This window comes from Cottoperca gobio, chromosome 24 (genome assembly GCF_900634415.1).
Source record: "Cottoperca gobio chromosome 24, fCotGob3.1, whole genome shotgun sequence".
NCBI lineage: Eukaryota > Metazoa > Chordata > Actinopteri > Perciformes > Bovichtidae > Cottoperca > Cottoperca gobio.
The window spans coordinates 12,945,481-12,951,723 of NC_041378.1; positions in this window are offsets into that span (position 1 = coordinate 12,945,481).

The following is a 6,243-nucleotide window of genomic DNA, read 5'->3' on the forward strand; positions in this document are numbered from 1 at the left end:
ATACATTATCTTAAAACAGTCTGGAAAGCTTGATACCGTTTTATAAGGGCACTTTGGATGAAAAAATAAAGTATAAAGCATAAAGTAATGACTTCGTGTCCGAGCCACCAGTGGTTCAGGTGTGTGTAACGCTACACAACCCAGCTTCTACACAGGTTAGCTTAGATGCTGCAGTAGCATCAGTTATATTAGACTGGAGAGTATCTCCCTAATTGAAAAACAAGCAAAAAAACAGTACTGAAGACTAGCAACGATGGAAAAGAGGTTTTCTGTCTTCTCTCAAGTTTGATGATGTTTACCCAAACACCTGCCAAGCGCCTGCCCTTTTCCAAATAGTTTGCAATGACGGCTTCTCGGATCATTCTGTGTAATAAACCATCTGGCACGACAGGTGAAGAAAAGCTGTTAAGAATTAGAAAGGAAATTGGGCTCTCGTTTGTTTTGAAATCAACACGGTCATAAAAAATGATTACACATGATGCTTAAGTGAATGTAATGTTACTTTTAGTTTTCGGGATGTCTCTGTCCATGTAGACTGTACCAAAATGTTCTCTATTCGAGTTGTAATAAACGTATATATATTCAAATAACTGAGGCTCATTAAGTCGGATACGATTGACCCGAAGTACAAGCAGGGAATAACATTTCAGGTCACCTCCAACCATGGCTGATATGGCTTATATTAAGAAATATAATGAATCTTTTAGAATATGTCTAGATTAAAAAAGTCAGTGATTAGGGTTGCTTTATATATTCCATATCTCTACTGTCTGGTACCACTCACTGTGTGTTTACTCCTGTAAAGCGTTATACAATTCAGAAGTTGAAGACTGGTGAGTAAGTAAGTAAGTTTCGGACCCTGAGTACAAGTTCTCCACATCACGCTGCTTACTGCTAATCGGACATTGCTTTTACTGCAAGCACACCTGCCTCCTCCTGCACACGCCACACCAGCATGCACTGTAGCGCTCAGCGTGCTGTGCTACTGTTTTCTGACTGTATTACTTTTGTTTTATCTGGTATTGTGTGCCCACATGTTGCACCTGTCCCTTCTCATCTGCACCTGACCATGGCTGCATTTCTCCAGCATTAGAGTTGTTTTGTGTATCTGAGTTAGCCTTAAACTTGTATAATTACATCACTTAAAACCACTAGGCAGAACAATGCTGACTCTACGTATGAAGAGAACAGACACTGTTAAAGAGCTTTGTGGTTGTGTTCTTATTCCCATTAGATTTCTTTGTGGTACTTTGAGGTGCATAACTGGGGTAGGTGGCAGACTGTGTGAAGAAATGTATTTATAGAACTCATCGCTTGAAGTAGGTTGGTTAGAGAGTCATAATGTTGGTTTGGGCAACTTTTCATTGTATTGCTCAGCCCTAATTGGTCATACATTATCACTTTACAGGTTCATATTCCTGTTGCTCCCCTCTTCCTTCATGCACTGTGGACTAAGCCCATAACAGCCAAAAATGCAGTTGCTGCGGGCATTTGCTTGGAAACGGCTTGTGCCATCAAGCTGGGACCCAGTGGGTTGTGATCAGAGGCTCAAGGAGCACAGGGCAGCGGTGTCTTTTCTTCATAAATATCGTCCCCAAGAAAAAGCTCCATAACCCGGGGGGGAAAGCTCCGAAAACGGCCAAAATGGTTTTAATAGATGTAGAGGAATGTCCCAGAGGTGCACAAGAAGTTTGATCCAAATGCATCAAAGCGCCAGGAAGTTATTCAAGAAAAGGTGCGTTCAGCATCACATGCAGCAGTGAGTCAGCCGAGCACCAAATGTGCCTTTTCAAAGTGCTTTTTCTAATCTCTAGCATGAATACTGTCAAGATGCGTTGAAATAATTCACATAAGGATGACGTAACGTCACTTGTGGGCAATATTGCCAATCAATTAGCAGGACTAATTTATGACAATATTGGAGTTTTGTATGATTTCTGTGTCACTGGATTCACCAATAAAAAAAAACCATGCAAACATTTCCACTCTGGTTATTTTATCTATTTACAGTTTTTTTTAATATCGATCATGACATAAAATGAACCCTAGTAAGCACTTGACTGACTTGACTATGATTTTTGTATTGCATTTTGAAAACCAAAATTGTACAGTGTTGCTTATAGCATTTAAGATCATAACAGTTTCTACAAACCATCTGTGTGCAGAATGTTTGTCATATTTGCAGACACACGGCTCATGATCGAACCACACTTAGTTTTCTGTCAACAATTCAACTAATTCAATTCAACATGTCCCGGACTTATGATTTATTATCATTATTGTTATTATTATTATTATTATTATGCTCTACCTGCACAGACACAATCTTATTATCATGACTGTTGCCAGACTATTTGCGACTTTACTTCATCATTACAGGTGAGCAATAATATGCAAATTAAGCAATTCATAATCATCAGTAAATTAAGAATGCACGTAAAAAATGATGTGTTGTCTTTAACCACATATAAAATTATTAAATTAAGGAATCGACATGAAAACGGTATTGTGTTTTTTAATGGGATCTTAGCAATTATTAAATGGCTTCCCTTTATTAAGGAACATAATGCAGATGTCTTCCAAACGGTCTGGCTATAAAAATGAAGCACAAATATACCTCTCCATAATTTCCGACCAGCGGGCTTTAGAAATACTGAATAAGAAATCAGAAGGCCTGAAGGTGCTTCTCATTTTGACTTCTCATTTATTGTGGCAGGAAGATTTTATATTAGGATTTTATATTTGTAACAATGACAAAAATAAAAATAAATAAAAGGAACACAGTATACCAAAAGTAAGGACATTTAGATGTCAAGGTATTTGTTTAAAGAGTGTACAAAACAGAAATCATTCATCATTCATTTAGAGGTAACACTGAATTTACTGTACTGCAAAATCCAAAACCTTGGTGAAGTCTATCCAGAGCTGAGCTTTGTTAAACAATCATGACAATGCCAGTTTAGAAGTCTGTTAAGCATTTGTTGTACATAAATAGACAATAGTCTACTCATATACTGTCCAGTACCCAAAAGAAACGGAGACCCAAACCCAGATTACTTTAAATGAAAACGATTTGTCGATAAGAGGAAATAGGAAGTGACTGACCTGGCTAAGACCAGTCCATGGAGCAAGCTATTGATATTCATGTGAGGGTCCACCAAACTAATGCCTCTCATTTGTACCTAGGGCACATCATAAGTGGCAGTCTTTACCCTGACGATCTGGCTCTTTGACTTCAAAGGATGGCGTGAAGAAAGATCCTATTATTCTGCTGCAGCAGAAATCATTAGACTCCAAATCTCTGATGTGGCTGTTGAGGAAAGTAAGTGGTGAATTAATACTTAGCCACTGTACTACTGCTGTGCTCATGTCTCAGAATTAATACACACACACACACACACACACACACACACACACACACACACACACACACACACACACACACACACACACACACACGTGTATTACTGCAGTGAACAGGAAGAGAGGGCAAAAGCATATATGAAAGTGGTGAATGTATGTGTGGTCCACAATAAATAGAATTAGCTCACACAACAGGAAAGAACAAGCTTGTGTGTCAGGAAACTGCCCTGCTGAAGTGTCTTTGAAAAACAAAACACACAATCCTTACCTGACATCAGGATGCTGTTGTGTAGCTGAGTAACCTCTGACCTCCTTGTGGAAGAGCACCGATTCTCCTTTTTTCTTTAAGGCCAACAGCTTGAACTTTTGACACTCGACACATTTGTCCTCTCATAGTGAGCTTGTTGAATTTCAATAAGTGTTTGCTGTTTGCGAGAAAGCCATGGTTTTCAGTGCATTAGTTGTGTTTTGAAAAGATAATCGGATACAGTTGCCAATCGTCAAGGCTGCATTTATAAAGTGCTTTTGTCCAAAGCACTTTATAATTTTACCTCTTATTCACACATCAATGGCACGGGGTTACTATGCAAGATGCTGCACTAACTGTTAGTAGCAATTTGATGTTCGATGTCCAACAGTATGAGAATATAGAATCAGAGAGTCTCTAACTGTGTTTGGCAGTAAAGCATTACTGAGTATCCAAATGCAGCGTAAGTATAAATGGAATTTCTCAAAAATAGGCAAAAGAAATATTATGAGTTATGTGAATATTCAGAGTTGGGCATCTTCAGTAATTACATTTCCGTTACTACTCCCAATAATAATGTTCGTTCAGCACTTTTGGTTTTAGTTAGGGATGCTAATTTAAATTATGCAAGGCATGCAGGGGCGCTGTGGTTGAAGTTCCTATCAAGCCGCCAAGCTGCAACAATAACCGATGCACAAACAGGTCCATCATTTATCTCCAGCCTCAGTGTAAGCGCAAATCAGGCAACTAGTCTGCAGTTCACCCGTAGGGGAGAGTTAGCAGCCACAATGTTGCGTGCGTTGTCGTGCACACGTGAAGCCGCTTTCCCGGTGTGTCTCCGCCACATCAATCAGTTTAGCTGCGAGGTCGTCAGCTATGTGTCTGCCTGGCATACTCTGCCAGTGTATTGAAAGCCAAGCAGACCCACCGTGTGTGTGTGTAGATGAGTATAAAGTTAGTTAGTTATCTGAATGTAGCTAGCCCCGAAGCTAACAACAACTTCGGCACAGGTTCCCTTAAGGTTGGCTGACCTTTTTAAGGTGCACCAGCTATTTTCATTTTCTATTCTCCTCTGAGTTTTGGTCAGCTTTTATTACGCTGGTAAAGTTTTCAAATTTTGGACAGATTTTTGTCACCGTGAAACTTTACAGGTGTGTAGTTGAGATATAAAAATGGTCAGCTTGTTTGCTAGCTAAGTTTTGTTTTCACTGGAGAGACTCGTCTGGGACAAGGGCACTGTTATAGAGTGCTGTGTGCTGTCACCATGGCTAAGCTAGCTGTCAATGGTCAGTGAATATCAAACTGTGGACTGGCAGTTTGTTAAACCACAATGTCTTCTGTCTTTTTCTGCTCGTTAAAAACAAAGTGTGACCGTGGGGTTTGGAGCATTTGTAATTGTTTAAAGCAGTGTTTCTCAAACCTTTTCAGACCAAGGACCACTTAACCAATAAAAAAACACTCACGCACTACCTAACTCCCCAAATATCCAAAAACAATAGGCCTGCTTACCACTCCAACAATACATTACAAATGACAGCCTAATAATGAGCTTTATGTGACCTCTGTATCGCTCCTTCACACATTAAATCAACGATACAAATACAACTACGGATTCTACAAGCATTCTGTTCATATGCGATTTAAGCGGTGAATGCTGATAGATTTTACACATGATATGAAACGTAGACTACATTTATTACTGAGTGTATGTCCGGACACAGCAAGATCGTTTGCTACTGTGAGGGCGCTTTCATCATGTGTTTCTTAAATTCATCACGTTTTCTCTCAAAAGATCCTGAAGTTTCCCAAAGTAATCTTTGTGTTTACTTTCAAAATGTCGCTTGAGCTTGGTGGGTTTCATAGGCCTCGTTCGCCAACGACTCGGTGTGGATTGGGATCCTCTTCATCTCCAGTCCAAAACAAATCCAAATTTGATGATCACTTTCGTGTTCAAGCCGAGTTTCAAAGCTTTCAGCCGGTGGTTGGACGGCGAACCGCTCTCCTGGGACTCAGTAACGCAAACAAAACAACTTGTAGCTGCTGAATCTCCTGCATCAGGACGAGGCACCTTCACTGTCGCGTCAGATGTTTGATTTAATTTTCTTTTACCTGACCCTGTCTTGATCCATCTCGTCAGTTGACGGCGGCTCAAATTGACCGCGCAGATCATTTATGACGTAAGATCGTAAAATGAACATACATAGCTACGCTACATCTATGCTACACTCTAGTTTATACAAGTCATTTTTAAACAGTTTGAGAAACACTTGTGACAAATGTTCAAATGGGACATTTTACCAATATTCTCACGGACCACCAGTGGTCCGCGGACCACTCTTTGAGAAAGACTGTGTTAAAGGAACCTTTGCAACACTGTCTTATGGCATGTGTTAAAATTAGAAAAAGGTATGCCCATTCAGCAGCACACTCACATTTGCCAGCATTCCATTAAATAGGAATCAATGAAGGATTATGTCTGCTCATGATATGGTAAACGATTTGTTTGATATGCATATAACATGGTAAATACAGCCTGAGCAGATAACCTCCATTTTAATTCCCATAAATTCCCTTTTAATTCCCATTGAAAGTGTATACATTGAATTTTCAACCTTACTTCTGATTGATGTGTA